This window comes from Squalius cephalus, assembly GCF_949319135.1.
Source record: "Squalius cephalus genome assembly, chromosome: 23".
Classification (NCBI taxonomy): Eukaryota; Metazoa; Chordata; class Actinopteri; order Cypriniformes; family Leuciscidae; genus Squalius; species Squalius cephalus.
Genome location: NC_137144.1, coordinates 27,291,254 through 27,311,811, shown reverse-complemented (window position 1 = coordinate 27,311,811; position 20,558 = coordinate 27,291,254). Strand labels below are relative to the sequence as shown.

General features: G+C 36.1%; 1 long non-coding RNA gene across 1 annotated transcript in view; it reads right to left on the bottom strand.

Annotated features, from left to right (window-relative positions):
- Positions 1-5,340: 5,340 nt before the first annotated feature.
- Positions 5,341-20,558, bottom strand: part of LOC307151631 — a 44,016-nt gene continuing 28,798 nt past the window's right edge. Inside the window, exon 3 of the long non-coding RNA XR_013819913.1 lies at positions 5,341-5,385. This is a non-coding gene — a long non-coding RNA (uncharacterized lncRNA). The remainder of the gene's footprint in view (positions 5,386-20,558) is intronic.

Genomic DNA, 20,558 nt, shown 5'->3' with positions numbered 1-20,558 from the left:
TAATAATAATAATAATCTAATTCATACTAAATACATTTATTTTTTAATTAAAGAATGTAATTTGTTATATTAAATAACATCTAATTCTTACTAAATTTATAAAATGTATATTCAAATAAAAAAGTAAAAGATTTTAAAAATAATTCATACTAAATTATAATTTATAAATGTATATTTAAATTGAAAAAAAATTAACATTTAAATATTAAATAATAATCTAACCTAATTCATACTAAATTTATAAAAATGTCAATTTAAATTAAATGTAAAACATTTAACTATTAAATAATATAATTCATACTGTATAATAAAGGCATATTTCAATTTTTAAATATTAAATAAGAATAAGAATAATTTAAGTTATACTAAATACTTTATAAATGTATATTTAAATAGTAAAAAGTTTAAACAATAATAATAAACTAATTCATACTCAATAAATGCATATTCAAATTAAAGAATGTAAATTTAAAATATTAAATGATTACAATAATAATAATAAAATTCATACTAAATGTATATTTTTAAAAAATTATTCAAATATTAAATAATAATGATTAATTATCTTTAATAACAAAAATAAATATTTGATCATTATTTCACCCAGAAGGTCTTGCTCTTTGGATGCTGTAATGACAGAAGATGCCAAATGGTGGCGCTCAACATCCTCGACTGTTCACAGCCTGACACGATCCATCGATTCACACAGATTTACTGTACATTACATTCTAAAAACTTCTCCTTTTACACTTTTTTTTCTTGGGGAGGTCATTTCAGATCAAAGCCTTCTTTAAGGTGATGAAATATTAAATGTTAAATTCCTCTGGCCAGCTTTAACATCTCCAGTCAAGCATCAAGTATTTAACAGGCTTCCGCTGTCAGACATTCAAGGCCGTGTTAATGAAGGCCTCACTTCCTAGAGTCCGATGTAGGAGACCGGGGACGGGCCTAACACTTTTCTTCAGCACCTGTAACTCGCTTCATTTTATAGCTTGAGTTCTCAAACTTTTATACAAAGTACCCACATTTGTTCACTACAAGTGGAACCAATTCAAGAATATCACAGACCTCACAAAACAATAAGCTGTTGAATGAACTTGATTAAATTAAGGAAAGCTTTTCCACGAAAATGAATTACATTTTTCCAACAAAATCTAATTTGTTTGAAACGATTTATTGTAATCTTGTTGAATGAACTTAAATTAATTTAGTCATTCCTGCTAGATAAAGTTTGGTCTGGTTGACTACATTAAATTTTTGTCCTGCCTAAAATCGCCATTATTATAATTTTAGCTAATTTGTTATTTCCAGTGATAGGAGCTACTAGTGTTCAATTAAAGGGGACATTTCATGCTAAATCCACTTTTTTTAGCCCTTAAATGCATTTTGTTGTATATTTGGAGTGTTTAGAAGTACAGAAAAGTTGAAATTATTCTCTTCAGGTGCTTCGTTGATATCTTTATATTCTGTTTTGGCCTTATTTTTCAACCTGTTCCGATTTTTCTGTTATCTATGACGTTTTGTGAACTATTACGTCACAGTATTTGCAGCGGAACTGCCAAATAAGGACATTGACTTCCAGCCCAACACTTCGAGCAATCCGCCATTTTTATTTCTCGCTGCAATTTTGTAGTCCAAGCTAAAGGATGCAGAAGTTACGAGAGGGTAAGTTAAAATGTTCGGTTGTTGGATGTAGTAACCCACACGCTTCATTACACCGTCTAATGTAGATGAACTGCTGCGCTTGTGACAGGGCGCATGTTTAACTGAAAGAACGAGCAGAGAGAGAGAGACCCGGTCGCGCGCACGCACTCTCTCTCTCTTCGGAGCCAGGCGAAAGTGTAAACAAGACACCGTCTCCAAACTAGACGCTGTCTTGCTCTCTCTCCCTCGCACATATTAATCAAAATAAATCGACACGGTGGTAAAAGGTCGGAAGACCAAAGTTTCATGTGTAAATACAGTAACACACCATTGCGATACATCCATATGAAGACGTTGTTCTGCAGGCTCGTCGTCTTAATTTTCATCTCGCTCCGGCTCCGACTCTGGCTCGAACATGTAAGGCTGGCTGGACAAGTCTTCCGTTGTTGACATTTTGTTAATAACGTGTGAATAAAAAGTTTCTGTGCCGCTAGATAATCGTATCTCTGCTATCAAACTACAAAAATGGCCGAACGGGGTGGAGTTGAACCGAGTGTCACCTGGAGAGGGGGCGGGGTATGAAGTGTCTCAATTGTATTTAAAGAGACCGCACCAAAACGAGTTGCTCTCAGACGCACATCAGAAAAAGGGTAGAAAAGGGGCCTGTGGAGCTATAATAATGAGGAATTCAGACCCAAGCATTGCAGTTCCGCTTTATATAGACTACAAATGTATGACTTATATGTAAAAAGGAACGATTTAAAAGCATGATATGTCTCCTTTAAATTAAAACCACTTTTTACAGAGTAATATTGAATATTACTTATGCAAGTCTGCGAAAGAGGTTTAATGCATTTATACTGAGTGCCCACAGCCCTAGACTAAACACATTCGCCACTCTTCTGCATAATGGGAACCACAAAATTCAAAAACATTACAGAAAGTCCTCTAAGTTTCTAACATAACTGAATATTAAACACTAACATTAACTAACTACATCTTTCCATTTACAGAAAAACACATAAAATAACACTTAAATCGCTAAATTTACCCTCCTAATGCAGTCCCTTGCAAAGCATGCTGGGAACTACAGATCCACTGCCTCAACAAAAATGATTCATGTAGTTTTCACACAAATTAATTAAGTAAACTTCAGTTTTAAATATATTAGGTTGATTGAACACAATTAAATTAAGTTGTGACAAAATATTAAACAATCGTGTTACTTTAGTTTATTTTAATTCATTAAATTTGACAAGAGGCACAAATAATCTGTAACAATAGACAAAAGAAGTCAAAATGGATGCCATACCATATGATATTGTTCAAAAACAGATTTATTGAAATAAAAGAACAATCTCTCTCTCTCTCTCTCTCTCTCTCTCTCTCTCTCTCTCTCTCTCTCTCTCAATAACAGACTATGTCTGTCTGACTCCTGTGTGTGTGTGTGTGTGTGTGTTTAAATTTGTCTAATAAACTTACTTAACAGTACACTTAATAATAACACTAGGCTACTACAATGTACTATAACATCTTTGTACATCTTTAGGTCTGACAAAAAATGTGTGTGTAACTTAATCTACGGTAACGCTTTATTTTACAGTGTCACATATGTTACATGTCATTACTGTAGTAATAACTATAAATTATGCATAATTACATGCAATTAACCCTCAACCAAACCCTCATCCTAACCCTATAGTGAGTACATGCTGTTAATTAATATTACACAGTACTTAAATGTATAATTACACTGTAACAATGACACCTTAATATAAAGTGTAACCTAATCTACTAAACAAACGTACTTAACGGTATACTTAATAAACACTACTTTGGCTTTGAGTTGTTAAATTGCTCCATGCAAACCACTTTATATAAAACATTGGCAGAGAGACACTTCTGTCACTCTTTCTTTTCCATGCCCTATAGTCCAGTCATTTTAAGCCAAAATGGGGGTCAACCTTGAACAAATTGCAACAGAAGCAAACTCAACTGATTTTCTATCCTCAATATGTCCTGAGTAAGGGGGGAAAAAGTCCAGAAGAATCACTGTAGGGAAAGTTTCGAAAAAGACCCAAATATAGCCTATTCATACGCCTATTCATTATATTTCGTGAATAGGGTAAAGATTTTAACCTTTAGATATCACCATGAAAATTACTGAGTTGATTACTTGCATCAAGACAAACAAAAAAATGTATTACATTTTTTTTTTTTATTATTTGTTAAAGGAGAACTCCGGTCAATTTTAACATTGAGCTCATTTTTTTGTACATTTGGAGTGCTGTCAATACAGAGAACAACGACAAAAATCTGTGTTGCCTACACCGTGTTATCCTCTTTTTAAAATTTGCACCCTGTTGACTTCAATGGGGCAAGTTTTAAACCTGCTTTTAGCCTCTTAACATCCTTGATGTGTCATTACAAGTGCACAGGTCATGTGAGTGATTCCTTTAGAGTGAACGTGGGTGAATCTGACTACAGTAGATGTGAAAGATATTAATAAAAAATTATGTTTATTCAGCCATCGCACATACCTGTATTTACATCCTGTTTTCGGTCAAAGTCCACAGTAATCGATTGTCGAGTTCACGCAGTGTTGGGGAAGCTACTCTGAAACTGTAGTTAGACAAGCTAAGCTACTCGTAAGTTAAAGTAGTTAAACTACAGTCAAGCTACCCTTTTGGAAAAGTAGTTAGCTACACTACAAGTTACTATCAAAAAGTAGCTAGCTACATTGAAACTACTTTTGATTTTTTTGAACAACGCATATTATAAATAACTGAATAAGTGTCTGAGGAATGTTCTAAGTAAAATATTTAGTATTTAAAACAATGCAATACAATTATGATTTCAAAGAGTATTGTTTTATTACACACAACACTCACATTTTTATTTGAGAGACATGAACTTGGACAATTAAGGCCATGGGTAATTAACGTTAGTTGTTTCTCCGTCCTCCAAATCTGTCGCCACGTCTTGCTCCATCATGGATAATATGGGTGTGTCAACCCACTTCTGTACGTCAGTGAACCGTTAGCCGCAAGATGCGTGATTAAACAACAGGTGGCGGTAATGGCAAAAAATTAGTTTGTAATCTAACAAGAAGAAGAATATCCTTGCATCACGCTGATTCGCGCAGGCTCGACAAAACGCAATGTAGCTTTTGCTCGAGCTACACAGCTACTTGCTGCAAAAAGTAGTTAGCTACTGGAAAAGCTACACTGTTTAAAAAGCAACTGAGCTACTGCCAAGCTACTGAAAAATGTAGTTAAGTTAGTAGCGTCGCTACTTGTAGTTAACTACTCCCCAACACTGAGTTCACGCGCATGATCATAGGTACTAAACCAATGCGCGTGAACTCGACAATCGATTACTATGGACTTTGACCGAAAACAGGATGTAAACACAGGTATAAGTAATACAAAAAAATGAGCTCAATGTTAAAATTGACCGGAGTTCTCCTTTAACATGGACAAACGGTGCATAATCTAATTACGTATGTGCTAATTTGCATAATACCACAACAGATCTAAACATTGGGTGTAGCCAGGTGAAAATGTCTTGTTGAATCTTGTAAAACACTTAATGTTAAGGTCTGAATGGAACCCATTTAGGCTACCCATGAGCATTAATACAGAGGCAGGAAGAAGTACTTTAGAAACCAGCCTTTATTAATTATTATTGCAGAGATGGGGTTTGGGGCTGGGTCCGTGGGACTGTTTCTGGGGGACGAGTCTGAGGGAAGAACAGGAGACAATGGTAAGGAGAATGCAGAAGACAAAAGGTAAGCAAAATAAAAAGTGAACCCCCAGAAACAGTCCCACGGACCCAGCCCCAAACCCCATCTCTGCAATAATAATTAATAAAGACAGGTTTCTAAAGTACTTCTTCCTGCCTCTGTATTAATGCTCATGGGTAGCCTAAATGGGTTCCATTCAGACCTTAACATTAAGTGTTTTACAAGATTCAACAAGACATTTTCACCTGGCTATATCCAATGTTTAGCTGTGTAAACATAGTGGTTTGATATTAGCAGGGGGGAAATGCATCACATATTGCCTAAGAAACTACTATTTAATCTAATATAAGTCATACAATTTTATTTTAAGATACTAAACAAAATATAGTATTGGAATAGTATAGTATTATAGTAAAAAAATATATATAAAATTTACTTTTTGACCTCAAAATCAGTTTTTCTCTATATATTCTGCATTTCCAGCCTTGACAATCACCATGATGGATCGGGGAGGAAGTAGGAAAATACTGAAGTGATCACATGACTCGTATCTTATCACTAATTGGTGGAATTGATGGTGTTACAGCTCTCCCCATGTTACACCATCTCCCCCTACATAAACGCAGATGATGAAGTTGCTCATGTGTATAAAAACTCCCAGAAATAAGTGATCAAGACTGGCAGCGGCACAATCCATCTCCTCACATTGGCCTTTTTATTTAAAAACCTCTTGCTAAACAACTTTAGTCGCTTTATTGTGTGAATACTAATGGGTTTTATTGATTGTTGGCAGTCGCCTGTTACCAGATGGCTCGTGCTAATTGGTTCTAATTTACAAATGCCTTTTACATTCACAGAAAAATAAGCAATGTTTGTAGTCTTGAGTTTCTCCCGAGAACGAACACGTCACAATATTCCTCATTATAATAATTAATGCGCAGAATAAAGGGGTGGGGCCTGGTTGAGTTAGTTAGTAGTGTGTTAAACTGGCGGTTATGGTAATTAGGGGCGGGACATTTCCCAAACACACTCGAAGCGCTCGACCAATCACAACACACTGATCCAGCCGACCAATCAGAGCACAGTGTGCTTTTCAGAAGGAGGGGCTTCATAGAGACAGGAACTAAACTGGGGTGTGTTTCCCAAAAGCATCGTTAGCCAACTAAATAATTATTTGAAAAACAATCAGTATTTTTTACATTTTCTGTGCAAAGTCAAACTAAATTGTGTTTTGGTGCTTCTTAGCCACATGTCAATCTGTAAGAGGACCATTATGCCCTTTTAGTCTTGATGTTGTTGTTAATCTCTACTAGAACAGGTTTTCCTGCTTGAATGTTGATTATCTTCCTCATATTCTCCATTGTTGCGGCTCCTCTCTTCCCAGTCTGTCAGTAACGCTCTGTTTACTTCCTGTCTCTATGAAGCCCCTCCTTCTGAATAGCACACTGTGCTCTGATTGGTCGGCTGGAGCAGTGTGTTGTGATTGGTCGAGCGCTTCGAGTGTGTTTGGGAAATGTCCCGCCCCTTTCCATAACCACCAGTTTAACACACTACTAACTAACTCAACCAGGCCCCGCCCCTTTATTCTGCGTATTAATTATTATAATAAGGAATATTGTGACGTGTTCGTTCCCGGAAGAAACTCAAGACTACAATGAGTTCAGAAACACTGACACTGATATAGAGAAGAACTTTTGTTGAACAGTGTACAACATAGATTGTTTCAAAGCAGCTTCACATTAATTAATAAAAAATGAGAGTGTTAATGTTGTAATTCATAAAAGGTCCCATACTATGGTCACTTAGTTTGTTCCAGGTTAAAGACTAACTAGTGACTAGTGAGTACTGAAACAATGGACATAATGTTTCAAGAACATTTTCAAACAATCAAAACGCGTCTCTGGAACACTTGATTGTGATTGGTCAATACAGTCATTAAGCAATCAGATATATATTTGCATAAGTGATTTCCTTCATAGCTGTGCTACTTTTATGCGTCTCATGAGCCTCGGCTTTCAGTCTGGAGTCACGAGCTCTGTGCATAATTTGTGAAAGTGTTTCTTGACAATGCTCTCATTCCCAATTCTAGGTAATCAGTCTCGCTTCCTCAAGGAAAAAGTCTTGGCTGGAAACTCGGAGGCATGTTATCTCGTAAGACACATTATGAATGACAAATGAAGGCACTGAATCCACTCCCGCCTCGTGTTTTTGAGTCCTAAACCCCTGAAGAGTGTCAGCATCCAGAGATTCCCTTGGCAGTTGTGCTTTTCAGTTTATGAGCATATTAAAGAAGACATATTGTGCTTTTTTCAGCTTTCTTTTGAGTTTGTAATGTTGCTGTATGAGAATGAAAAAGTTCTTCTCTATATCAGTGTCAGTGTTTCTGAACTCATTGTAGTCTTGAGTTTCTCCGGGATCGAACACGTCACAATATTCCTCATTATAATAATTAATATGCAGAATAAAGGGGCGGGGCCCAGTTGAGTTAGTGTTAAACTGGCGGTTATGGTAATTAGGAGCGGGACATTTCCCAAACACACTTGAAGCGCTCGACCAATCACAACACACTGCTCCAGCCGACCAATCAGAGCACAGTGTGCTTTTCAGAAGGAGGGGCTTCATAGAGACAGGAACTAAACTGGGGTGTGTTTCCCGTACAATGGCGTAACTCGCTGCTTCACTATCATAGTGCGATGCATCATTGAAGAAATCAACTAGCGAGTCTCAACTGTTTCCCGAAACCATATTGTCAGAAATTTGTCATTCAACCACGTTGGTTTATGACGTCACGCAGGTGTTGGAGTAATAACTACTTTTAATGAATCTATTTGAGACCGAATTAACGCTATGATTTGCTATAAATTATGGACATGTCATCTGAGGACTATTCTCTTTTTTTTTAAAGTTATTTTGCTTTATTTACAGATTCAATCATAGACTCGTTCTTACGTACTAGAGCTCGTTCACACATGCGCACTCTTCAAAAACGATGCTAAATAAATGCAAAATTGGGAATTTAAATGAGCTAGAGTTCAGAACTTCAAGAACTTCAAGTTCTCCTCAAGTGACTGCTATAATGGGTTAGAAAAACAAAAAAGAGCAGGCGAGTCAGGTGCTCCAAAGATGTTCTAGGTCTTTAAGGGTTAAACCTCTTGATAAACTAAATAACATTTCTATGTATTCTAAATAAAATAACGTTCCTACGTTCTGACGTACAACCCAGAAGCGCTGCGCTTGTTACGCTATGTGAACACTATGTGAACTCACTCAGAGACACACAGAAGAACATGAAGAGTTGAATAAAGTCGTTATTTTAGTTTTTTTTTGTGCACAAAAAGTATTCTCGTCACTTGATAAACTTAAGCTTGAGCCACTGTAGTCACTTGGCCTATTTTAACGATGTCTTTACTAACTTTCTGGGCCGGCAAGTTTCAATAATAGAGAAGCCTATGGAGGAGTGAGACAGCTCTCAGATTTAATCAAAGATATCTTAATTTGTGTTCTGAAGATGAACAAAAGGGGTTGGAACAACATGAGGGAGAGTAATTACTGACAGAATTTACATGTTTGGGTGAACTAACCCTTTAAGCTTCATCCAGCGGCTCTGTGTTATTATGCAGACAGTGCTCTGCTCTCTAATCTATACTCTCAGAAACGTCCCCCATTTTACAGGTTCATGAACCCAAGCAAAGACGACACGAGACACAACAGCGCCTGCGGTGACAGACAAAACAATCTGTCTGAGTCATTCATAATCAAAAACTCAAATCAGGAGGATGTTTCATTTCACATCACGCTCATGTTACACCGGGACACACAGTTATTTGCGGTGGATTTGTGTTTATGAATAATATAATGTGCATTAGAATATATATTAGAATCGTGTTCCCTACAGGTATTTTGATTTGTTTTATTTACCGTGTCCGTGTCGTATGCAATCTGTATGTGGTAAGAGTTAAGGAAAATATTCATTATGCTATAATTCAGAGGATGTTATTGGGTTCAGAAGCGCGTGATGGATATATTCATGTCTCCTACCTCAGGACGTCGGGAATTATTAAGAATGATCTTTTTATTTATTTATTCCAAAACTGTGTGGTCTCTGATTTATACTACCCTATTTGATAGCTGCCTGTCAGATTTTATGTATTGTATGCAGTAACTTTTTTGTTTGTAAATAAATGTATTTCTGTCATGACAATTCTCGGGAGATTGGTATGGCAATGGATATTTGGTTTTGCCGGAATAGATCTGCTGCGTTGCTGCTTCTGCAGAGCAAGTACAGAGACTTTCTACTGCCAAAATATTCACAGACATTGCTGTGAGCATTTAAGACATGCTGCTGCTACTGCACATGTAACATACATGAATCTGATTATCTGAGCATATAATGCATGTTACTTGTAATGCATTCATTTATTCGAAACATCAAAAAAGTAATGTGATTACGTTATACATGTTACTTGTAATGTGTTACTTTATTCGTTACATCTAAAAGTAATCTGATTACATTATGCACGTTACTTGTTATGCGTTACTTTACTCAACATCAAAAAAGTAATCTGATTATGCGTTACTTTACTCAACATCAAAAAAGTAATCTGATTATGTAATACATGTTACTTGTAATGTGTTACTTTACTCGTTACAGCAAAAAAGTAATGATTATGTTATGCACGTTACTTTTAATGCGTTACTTTATTTGATACATCTAAAAGTAATCTGATTACATTATGCACGTTACTTATGCGTTACTTAACTCAACATCAAAAAGTAATCTGATTACATTATGCATGTTACTTGTTATGCGTTACTTTACTCAACATCAAAAAGGTAATCTGATTATGTAATACGTTACTTGTAATGTGTTACTTTATTCGTTACATCTAAAAGTAATCTGATTACATTATGCATGTTACTTGTTATGCGTTACTTTACTCATCAAAAAAAGTAATCTGATTATGTAATACGTTACTTGTAATGCGTTACTTATTACATCAAAAAGCAATCTGATTACATTATGCATGTTACTTGTTATGCGTTACTTTACTCAACATCAAAAAGGTAATCTGATTATGTAATACATTACTTGTAATGTGTTACTTTATTCGTTACATCTAAAAGTAATCTGATTACATTATGCATGTTACTTGTTATGCGTTACTTTACTCAACATCAAAAAAAGTAATCTGATTATGTAATACGTTACTTGTAATGCGTTACTTTACTCATTACATCAAAAAGCAATCTGATTACGTTATGCATGTTACTTGTAATACAATATTATTATTGTTGTTTATCATCATCAATGTTCTTGTTTGTGTTACTCTTAGTTCTTGATCTTGTGCAATGCTAGTCATGTGTTTTTTTTTTTTTGTCATGTCACTTGTGGGGTTCGTGCTGGGTGGGGTGGGGTTGAGCATTGTGAGCTGGTGTGTGTTTGTTGTTGTGTTTTGTTGTGCTGTCTTTGACTGTGATATTTGCTCTGTTGTTTTGGTTCTTTTTTGCTTTGATGTACTGGAGGACCCCCTTGAAAACGAGATGTCTCATCTCAAGGGGTTAATCCTCGCAATAAAGATATGTTAAATAATAATAATGCGTTACTTGTTACAACAAAAAGTAATCCGATTACGTTTGGCATGTTCCTTGTAAAGCGTTACTTCACTCCTTACATCACAAAAGTAATCTGATTATGTTATGCATGTTACTTGTAATGTTTTACCTAATTTCAGATGAGATTGAAAACACCAGGTGGCTAGTTTTTTTCCACAGTCTGAAAACATCAATAGATCAGTGTAGATTTCAGCCTGAGGTTTTCTCAGAGAGAAGAGCTATGGTAGAAATGTGTCCATTTCAAACATAATCAGTTATCAGCTAATAAGGGTAAATGATGTCACTTCAGTTGACAAAATTGTGGCAAAATGCAGAGTGTACCTGGTTTTAGGACAAAAGTAGTCTTTTATAATCTGCAAATTGTGTTACATGTGACAAAATTGTTCAGTCTTATTAACGTCAATCGGTCTGCTGTGTTCGGTCAGGCAGTTTTGTCCTCTGAAGAGACGGTCAGTTCTGGGGAATGAGACTAAAAGGAGCTTTTCACTGATACGAACGTGTTTTACTCTGAGGATTTGCATTGGATTTTCAGGGTTTTTCAGGAAGGCAAAGAGAAAACAAACACCAAAGGAATCTGTTATTTTGGATCTCTCTCAGCACAGACACTATATGATTAATTATAATGCTGCATATGGCCCAGCCTGTGTGTGTGCTGTATAATCTTCATAATTAAAGACCTCAAACTTGCAGTACTGCAATGCAGCAGGGTATTGCTCTTTACAAGTTAGAATCAACAATCATGCATCATGTGTTGTGTGACAGAGAGAGAGAGAGAGAGAGAGAGAGGGGGAGGTGTATGTGAGTTTAGTTAGGCATATTATGAGGAAAAAAAGAAGTGCAGTCATTTGTATTGAATGTGCATTTAGTGTACTTTAAAAACACTAAAGTGCACTTAAAGAGATTCCACTTTTATTTTTCATTCAAAGATTTATTTAAAGTACTCTTTAAATTATTGTTTTAATAATCTTAATGTCATGTAAAGTAATTTTAACTATAGTGTGTTATTCGCTATTACATTCAAAGTCCATACATATACTAAATTACTTTGTGTATTTACAAACATATGAAAGTATTTGTAAAATATTTTGTATTTACCAAAAATGCTTGTCATTTGGCACTATACTTTAACCTATACTTAAGACAATAGAAATAATTATGAGATTACATGTAAAGATGTATGTGAGTTCAACCAATTCCATTCAGTGTAAATTTAAACAATACATTTAATTGTAAGTAACATGCAGTTAAGTCTCTGAACCTACAGACCTTAAAACAGACTTTCCTGCATTCATTTATAGACAAACTGATCTATAAATCAACATGCATCCCAGAACATTTTGTGAATGATGTACTGTCTTGTGTAATGTCTTTTAATACTATTATTTTTTGATACTGTGTATTTTACAATAGACTCAATGGTCAGTGTAACCTCACCTATACCATGTTTGGTCTCTATAAATTGGTACTTTGAAGATTGAAATGACTGTGTATATGATATGTTGATATCTGCACAACATGTTAGGATTACAAGAATCTTTCTTCATCAGCAACCAATCCAGCTGCACATGCAAACGAGCACGCTTAAAACAAAAGATCCATAAATCGCCAACAGAGGAATTTTCCCGCTTGGAAATTCCACCCTTCTCATTGGTCAAGCAAACCCGGAGAGGTGGGGCCTTTCTCAGGCTTTATTAGAGACAAATTCCCTCTCTTCTTTTCCTGGTGCTTCTACTGCTGCTTCTTCAGGTTGATGTCTCTATGTCCCAAAAGAGTCAGACTGTAATTTCTTCATTCCAGCTCAGAAGAAAACTGCAACTTTACCATCACTGAATGGACAACCATCAACTCTTCAGACTTCCTCTCTTCTCCTGGTTGCTCTGCGTGGCTTCTCTGGCCCAGGGCCAGCAGGACACAATCTGCACTCCAGCCATGTGCTCATGGAGAGAGAGAAAACCTTCAACCGAACAGAGTCAAACAAACCATTTTTTTCCCTTAAATGCAGAAGAAATCGTTTGAAACTCATGGCACCATCAAAATCCTTCTTCAGGAACTTCACGAAATGTTTTCACTGCAAAGGCCATGCAAGGACACATTTAATGAGGTGATCTGAAAATAATAAGCTGATGGTTCTTTTCATAGTTAGATGGATCTTTTCCATAGTTCCGTTTCCATACTGTCATTCTCCATTTTTGTGTGTATGTGTGTTTAGATTAGTTATGTTTGTAATTTAGTTAATAAAACTTGTGCACAATACATATTTGGTTCGGATTCTCTGCTTGAAACAAAGTTTATTTTACGATTTAGATTTTGACTATAGGCTTTTAGTAGTACTGTACAGTAAGAAAGACATTTCCCTTCCCCAGAAATTATCATTTCTTAGAATTAATAAACAATTAACACTGAGGGCTCTATTTTAACGATCTGAAACGCAAGTATCAAGCGTGAAACACAAGTAACTTTGTGGGCGGATCTCGGGCGCTGTTGCTATTATACCGCCGGGATAAATGACTCTTGCGCCTGATGCAAATCTAAAATGTGTTGGTCTGAAGTCGCTTCATTACTCATAGGTGTGGTTTGGGCGTAACGTGAAAAAAACCAATCAGAGCGACATCTCACATTCCCTTTAAGAGCAGGCGCGCTTGATCCATGGCGGATTGCTATTATAACGGCGGATTTGCAGGAGCGGTTCACAGCCGAGGAGACCGACGTTCTCGTCAGGGCCGTAAAACACAGAGAAGTGACATTGGGGATGGAGAAACACACCCAGATTAGCTTCGGTTAAACAGGCGTATGATAATTTGGGTAAATGTGTAAGCTAGATTTATGCCTATTTTTTCACATCTTCATGGACACCAAAATGATTTCCCTCGTGTGTTAATATTGTTCCTTGTAATAATGTATGGTTTTCTAAAAATGTGAAATGCTGCGTCTGTATGTAGATGAGAGAAACAAAGTGTATGCGTGTTGTGCACACGCTACATTATGGCCAAGCATGTGCCCTTAAAATAGCATCTGAATATCATGCGCAACGCCTTTAGACGAGGTTTTTCCTGGTCAGTGGCGGAATTGTTTTCTGAAACTGCAAAATAGCACCAGGGAACATTTGCGCCGGAACACGCCTCCTCTTTTCACTGAACCGCCCCCGGGAGCGCAAGTTCATTCCCTAATTTACCAGCGTGCGTCTGTGGAGGGAAAAGTCCGCTGTGCGCGGGTGCAAAATAGTAATGAAACATGCGTCGGTGTACAAAGTCAATTGCGCTGGGTGCAAGATAGGGCCCTGAGTGTTCACGTGACGAACAGGTTGATTGATTGTAATATTAATTTTACTACATTAAATTAATTCTGTTAACAGATCCAAATATTCATAATTAATTATTACAAGTTATGATTGATTATTAATATTTATTTTGAGCTAATTTGCTACATTAATGTTAACATCAGTATTTGAGACCTTTTTATTTGCATACTGGACATTTTATTTCTGATTAATCAATGGCATCAGAAAAATAATCTTATTTTCCCTTTGAACCAAGTTTCATTTTTCTGACTCTATAGGCAGATATTTGTTCTTGTTTTAAGCATAAACTCACTTCATTTTGATGCATTTTTTCCGAAAACAAGACTTTTATATATCTTCAGTCATTGTTCTTCTCCAGTAAATGTATCTTGAAACAGACAGATGAAGGTTAACTAATCAGGGACTAACAAGACAAGACAGAACATAATTGTGACAGAATGTTTAGATATTTGTGCTGGAAAACAAGACAGAAACACTAAGGAAGAGCATCATTTTGCAGTGTGGCACATTAAAACAAAACTAACTGGTCAGTCTTTTCTTGTCTAAGTGGGAGTTTTTAACCAGAATAAGCTGCAATGCGGACTTTATGCCAGGTAGACAGAAGAAAATGAAACAAAACTTTTCTGAGAAGTGATTTCAATCACAGTTTTCTGAACCGTAGCGATAAATGGAGCTGCGTGCTTTTCTGCATGATCAGGGAATCGATCCAGAATGCACTAAGGCGTGCGGATGCCAGGCTTGATGTTTCACCCAGACTGATTCTTTGAGAAGTGCAAGAAGTGCTATTTTCAGATCCCCACTTCACATGTAATGTATAATGCAGAGAGCGTGGCCGTCATGCAGTAAATCCGCTCTAATGACACACACATATACGCTTCTCCACAGGACATGAGTCTCGCTGATCAGAACACAACAGTCATTAAGCTTAGCATGCTAGGTTAGGATGCATTCGCTAATCTAAATCTACAGGTCATCAAGGCACAGAGGATACTTGTGGCATTTACGCCAAATAATCCCTAAAAAAATCCACAAATGTCATCGGAATACCATCTGTGAAATTAACCTTCACAGGTTCCTCATTAGACTTTTTAATTTAGATTTAGGCTGCATCTGAAATCGCATACTTCCCTACTATATAGTAGGCGAACAGTATGTGACAAAAGAAGTATGTCTGAATTCACAGTACTTATAAAACAGTAGGAAAATAGTACCTACTACTTCTGAAGTGTGAATATGATGAACACTTTACTATCCCATGAGGCCACGGGAGAGGATTTATGAATGACAGTGAAGCAACGCAACTGCTGGTAGGTCACATGATAATGACAACATTTTTAGATACCAGTGAAAAGTCACAATTTTGACAGCCCAAATTCTGCCTTGTTTTAGATGTCTGGGCTGTGTTATATTGCACAATTCTGACTTTATATCACACAATTCTGACTTTATATCACTCAATTCTGACTTTATAATAATAATAATACATTTTATTTAGAAAAGCGCCTTTCAAGGTACCCAAGGACACTGTAACAATTGGTATAGTCAAGGAAGTACAAAAACACATGCAATTACATCCATGGTTGAATTCACTGACAGTATGGACAGTACAATCGGACAGACAGTGAAAGAATAAGCATAGGATAGACAAAAGCACAAGTTAGACATGGATACAAGGTACATAAAATGCCAAGATGCAGAGGAAACATAAAACACCCTCAGAGGGCATACAGGAGTACACTAAGCACAAGGTGAAGACCAAGTGTAGGGAAAAAGACAGATAAAAACAGGGAAGAAAAAAAAAAAAAAACTTTATAACTCACAATTCTGACTTTATATCTCACAATTCTGACTTTATATCACGCAATTCTGACTTTATATCACGCAATTCTGACTTTATATCTCGGAATTCTGACTTTATATCTCGCAATTCTGACTTTATATCTCACAATTCTGACTTTATATCTCACAATTCTGACTTTATATCTCACAATTCTGACTTTATAACTCGCAATTCTGACTTTATATCACGCAATTCTGACTTTATATCTGCGATTCTGACTTTATATCACACAATTCTGACTTTATATCTCGCAATTCTGACTTTATATCTCGCAATTCTGACTTTATAACTCGCAATTCTGACTTTATATCACGCAATTCTGACTTTATATCTCGCAATTCTGACTTTATAACACGCAATTGCAACTTTATTTCACGCAATTCTGACTTTATATCTCGCAATTCTGACTTTATATCTCGCAATTCTGACTTTATAACTCGCAATTCTGACTTTATATCACGCAATTCTGACTTTATATCTCGCAATTCTGACTTTATAACACGCAATTGCAACTTTATTTCACGCAATTCTGACTTTATATCTCGCAATTCTGACTTTATTTCACGCAATTCTGACTTTATATCACGCAATTCTGACTTTATATCTCGCAATTCTGACTTTATAACACGCAATTGCAACTTTATTTCACGCAATTCTGACTTTATATCTCGCAATTCTGACTTTATATCACGCAATTCTGACTATATAAATTCTGACTTTATATCTTGCAATTCTGACTTTATATCTTGCAATTCTGACTTTATATCACGCAATTCTGACTTTATATCTCGGAATTATGACTTTATATCTCGCAATTATGACTTTATATCTCGCAATTCTGACTTTATAACACGCAATTGCGACTTTATTTCACTCAATTCTGACTTTATATCTCGCAATTCTGACTTTATATCTCGCAATTCTGACTTTATAACACGCAATTGCGACTTTATTTCACTCAATTCTGACTTCATATCTCGCAATTCTGACTTTATATCTCGCAATTCTGACTTTATAACACGCAATTGCGACTTTATTTCACTCAATTCAGACTTTATATCTCACAATTCTGACTTTATATCTCACAATTCTGACTTTATATCTCACAATTCTGACTTTATATCACGCAATTCTGACTTTATATCTCGGAATTCTGACTTTATATCTCGGAATTCTGACTTTATATCTCGGAATTCTGACTTTATATCTCGCAATTCTGACTTTATATCTCGCAATTCTGACTTTATATCTCGCGATTCTGACTTTATATCTCGCAATTCTGACTTCATATCTCGCAATTCTGACTTTATATCTCGCAATTCTGACTTTATAACATGCAATTGCAACTCGCACAATTCTAAGATAAAATGTCAGAATTGTGAGTCGCAATTACCTTTTTTATTTTGTATTCTGTGCGGAAACAAGCTTGTGTCATATGCTGTTAGTATGCGATTTCGAATGCAGCCTTAGTGTTTAATGATGTCATCTCGTCTTAGTCATAGAACAAAAGGTATCACTACATTAGACATACTCATTAGGGAACAGCATGTGTGCGCCCTGGTTTAGCAGTTCCCATGATGCCTCAGGGAGCTTTCAAATCCCTCTAGACTTACAGGTTTTAGGTGTTGAATTTAGCTCTTTGACTAATAGGCCTCCAGCTGTTTATGTTTGTGAAACGAACTGAATTTTAAGGATAAGTGTTTGTCTCCAGAAAATATTAGATATTATGGATTTAGGCATGTTTGTTTGTTTGTCTATTTTAGGGTGTTCTTTGTCCTCAAACAAATATTTGTTTCTTTCGACCCAGAAAGGTCTGATAGTGGTAAAGTAATGCTGTAAAAGTGGCAAAAAAGGCAAAATTTCTCCTTTGAATTTGACTGAGGATCTATGAACTCTTTTTGGCAGAAGATCTTCAAGACAGAAACTGACCATCAGATCTCAGTGAGACGTCATTAGACTCAGATCTCAGCATCTCTTGCCCTTGACTTTATAGAGACGCTACTAACCTACAGACTTCACAAGTGTTGATGCATTACATGTTGAAACAGGAAGCTGCTGCTAATCAGAGTCAGCTGGTGTCAGTGGGCGGGGCCTTCTCATTATAGTGGGCATCTGATTGGACAAAAGTGCTTGAGTGCATGGTGATGTCATCAATATTTTGAATGCATTTACCGAAAGCTCATTTGTTTTCAGTGTTGTCAAATTGGCCCTCATTTGTTTCCATGCAATTATACGAATTAAACACTAAGAAGAAAAGAAAGTGTCATTTAAAAGGATAAAACATCTATTGTTGTCAGAGACTTAAACATTTTGTTGAGTTTAAAAAAATGTTTGTGGTCAGTTTGATTTATGTTCAAAATTAGTTGCACAGACACAAATATCCTTTGTTTTACAAAAATAAAAAAAATCCTTTATTGTTTTTGTTATGAGGCACACTGAGGTACAAATGACTACAACTACAGTATAGTATCTAACATTATTTGTGCTTAGTTTAAATAGTAAAAATGCTTTTTTTCTATGCCTGATTCTCAAAGATAAAGACACATTGAATTCTCCTTTGATAATTCAGAAAATGAGTCATTAATGGATTTCATATCTTGTTTTTGACGAGCTTCAATCAAGATTTTATGTTTTTTTTTTGTCAGACTCTTTGCTGTTGATTTTTGGCTAATTGCATGGAAACCAAAATTTGTAAAGCCTTTCTAAAACACACCTATTAATCATAAATGAGAAAAATTTACTAAATTTCAAGGAAGCATTTAAATTTTTTAATGTGGGTCAAACACAATAAGTGCATTTCAGCCACCGAAATCCATTGATTGAATTGATGACATTTCTTAACTTTTTTTCCCGGTTCATGTAATGCCATATTGACAAACCCTGCACAAAACTTTGCATATAACAGCTTAAAAGTTCATTCTCAAGCATTTTAAATAAGCCGTGGCTTTTAAAGGTTAATTTTGAAAGTAAAGACGGACATGAACTGTTTAACTGTAAATGTGGACGGACTCTCAGAGATGTGACCGTCGAATGAACCATAACAGATTTCCACCAGCGCTTGACATGCAGGTGATGAGCTCTCTCCTTCTCTCTCAAGCATTTCATGCTATAATTGTCAAATCCTCATTTTGTTTGACTGTCCAGACCTTTGCATTAGACATCGTCCTCTACTGAAGTGTTTTGTTTTTTTCCGCTATTCAGAATCAGCTTTTATTGCCAAGTAGGCTACAACATGTACAAGGAATTTGTCCTGGTGCATAAAAATAATAAGAAAACAAGGAATACACATATTATTAATAAAAATAGACATCTATTTTAAAATGTAACTGTACATTAGTGTAATGTGTGCGAAAAGTCATAGTTTGGACTTTGAAGAAGATCCAGCTTAGAGGACTGAGTAGTGTGCGATTTACGTGCAGTAATGAGACATATGCGTGTGTGTTTTCGGGAAAACGTGCAAATTACACATGCAGTAATTCTGCAAAAGGGAAGCGAGCAGCTGAACATTTACTGATCATCCGGCAGGGGTTTATGGGATGAAATGATGTGTCGTTGCCCTTCATCTGGGATTCTGCGCTGTCATGAGGTCAGGCTGACCAGAATGGGACACGCAAACGGATTCACTCCACAGTTCCCTTTCTGAGCTAAACCATCCCACAATCCTGATCAGTGTGCCATTATTTACAAAGACAAAGGGGCTGTTTTACATGACACCATTTTCAACTAAAAACGCAAAACTTTTTATGCGTTTTGGCCGTTCATTTACACACAAAAAAAATTGACGCCTGAAAACGCAAACTTTTGAAAAAGGGTTTCAAAGGGAAAGTTTTTGAAAACGGTCTCTGTGTAAACAACTAAAACGCAAATCTCTGAAGAGATGACTTCATGCTCATGTGTATTACGTGTTCAGTCTATGTTTCATCGCCATCTAATGGCCTGGCAGCAGTTTTAGCCGTTTTTCAAGGATTCTGTGTGAACGGGATCATTTTGACAATGGTGTCTCTAAAAAACCCAAAGGAAAAACGTCTCCGTTTTAAGCATATCGTTGTCGTGTAAACGTACCCATTGAAGAGGAGTACAAAAACAGCATCTAGTGCAGACATGCTTCTTAAAGTCACCCTTAAAATATCTTGAATGTAACTCGGCACCCTTGCCTCATTTAATACACGCTGTTCTATGAATATGCAAATGAGCCCCGCCTCCACTCACTCACACCAGCTCAGAGATCCACTCACTCAACTTTACTGTAGTAAACGCTTTGAACAACTCAGAATGTCTGTGGAGAAAGGCATCAAGTTCATCATAACATCGTAATATACATCACATAATTCACACTATATTGCTAAATGTACACGATTTTTCATATTAATAGAAAAATATACTGGGAAAACCTGAGACTCGCCTGCTTCAGATAATGA